This window comes from Clupea harengus, chromosome 2 (genome assembly GCF_900700415.2).
Source record: "Clupea harengus chromosome 2, Ch_v2.0.2, whole genome shotgun sequence".
Lineage (NCBI taxonomy): Eukaryota > Metazoa > Chordata > Actinopteri > Clupeiformes > Clupeidae > Clupea > Clupea harengus.
The window spans coordinates 685,531-687,774 of NC_045153.1; the positions used below are offsets into that span (position 1 = coordinate 685,531).

General features: G+C 45.9%; 1 non-coding gene across 1 annotated transcript; it reads left to right on the top strand.

Annotated features, from left to right (window-relative positions):
- Positions 1-901: 901 nt before the first annotated feature.
- Positions 902-1,033, top strand: LOC116218777. The gene has a single exon (XR_004163032.1). It is a non-coding gene; the product is annotated as a U4atac minor spliceosomal RNA (small nuclear RNA).
- Positions 1,034-2,244: the final 1,211 nt, after the last annotated feature.

Below are 2,244 nucleotides of genomic sequence, written 5' to 3' on the forward strand. Positions count from 1 at the left end.
TCAGTTGTCTGTAGCACCAAAGCGCCACCAACAGGCGTGGGGGATGTACTACAGCTGAGTCAATCGGATTCACTGGGTTCATGTGCACGCGATGTAAAAAGTGGGTAGGTGTGAAATAGGTGTGAAAAATGAACCCGGGTTCAGGCAAACTAGAGTCCGTCTGCATGGGGCCTTAGTGCAGTCATGGCAGAAACTCCTCAGGTCTGACTGCTGAGACACCCTCCAGGTATGAGCCATGAGCTGACAGACATGATGCCCCACCTAGATGTGTCTAAAGGGCTGATGCCCCACCTAGGTGTGTCTAAAGGGTTAGATTCAATATGACTAACTAAACCTCAAACGCAAACACACGCTAAAGCTGAAAGTACCATCAAAGGACTGATAAGTGTTTTTATTCTTAATTTTCTGCTTGTTTGTTTGTTTGTTTGTTTGTTTGCTCACCTGTTCCGATTTGACTTCTGAAGCGGTCCTGCAGTCTGGTCACTAAGGCAGAGAGGATGTCCATTCCCAGCAAAGCCGACTGGTAGAAAAAGAAGAAAAAGAGAATAAAAATGTAAATCCAATCAATCAAACTTCAAACATGACACTTTCTCCACATGCATAAACAGGGATCCAGCATTACATCATCTGACCTCAATGTCCGGCTCTGTGGTTTCACATCAAATGCAAATGGACTCTGCACAGGATTATGGGTAATGGAACACTTTTCTATCTAAACTCTTTTTTTTGTACGGGCACAGTGATCATCCAATCCCCATTTGAACCCTACTACACATGAAGAAATGAGTCCAGCTTTAGATAAACAACGTTGAACTTCCCTCAAAGAGGAAACAAGGACATCACCGTCATGAAGAAAACTAGCACCAGTGAACCATGCCTCCGTGGAGACATCACCATGGCAACCATCTTTGTCATGGGGTGTGAGAGCTGCTCAGTGAACGTCTAGTGAGAGCATCTCTGCTGACGCCATGACAACAACACATGCGCATCACCTAGGCAGCAATGCCTGGGCTATGGTGCAATTTTTGGAACCCTTAAATGTTTACAAAGTAATAATTTGCACTCAAACCGGCAGTGAGAACACTGCCACCTTGTGGAACTTACCATTACAAACACAATTGCTGTCCCAGCCCAGAATGTGCAAAATGTAAACTGTGATATTCCCATTACTAGTAACTGAAACTAAAGTTACACTATAAACCTACACACATTATATAGACGTACTACTATATCTACCCAGACAGTGGAGTTGCTTATAAGGTAGTCATTAAACGTGTCTGGTTGTGTAATCCTGATCCTTTGTTCTAAGGGGAGGGGGAAGGGAGGGAGGTAGAGAGAGAGAGATAGAGGGAGAGACAAAGAGAGAGGAGAGAGAGAGAGAGAATGACTGTAATTATCCTGATGACATGGTGCTAGAACTGGGCCAGGAGAGAAGAAAAGAGAACAGAGAGAATGTCTGGGGGAGGAACAACACACACACACACACACACACACACACACACACTCTCAAACTCTCACACACACACACATACACACACACACAAACTCAAGTAGACGTGTCTGTCCATCATCTAGCTGCACATATAGTTGTTCCACATTCACACATGTTCGCTTCAAAACACACACACTAAATATTCTCTTGCCCTATTTTTACAGACGCCCTCCACGCACACACTCACACACACACACAAAGATGATCCTTGCTTCCTATTCACGCTTGCCCTCTGTAACCACATGCTTGGGCCCTGTCCTTGCCATCCATTTGTATGTGTATTCCAACCACACACAGAGAGAGACACACACACACACACACACACACACACACACACACACACAGGAACCCACCTCCATACAAATTCAAACACAAAAAGACACAGACACGGATGTCTGCACACGTTAAAACACAGACACACACACACACACACACACACACACACACACACAGGAGGAGTGCCAGACCTGGCAAAGTGCCACAGGAACTGAGAGGGTAGAGACTGCAGCAAAGCTCTGAGTCTGGCCACGCACACACACACACACACACCCCTTCAGATACATACACTGGCCTAAAGAAAGACAAACAGGTGCAAACACATACACACAACTGAGGAGACACACACCTACACACGCAGAAGACACACACCTAAACACACACACACCTGAGGAGACACACCTACACATGCAGAAGGGTTGGGGTGGAGGCGAAGCGCGGGGTGCAGCCTTAACTTTGACTAACCACACACACAC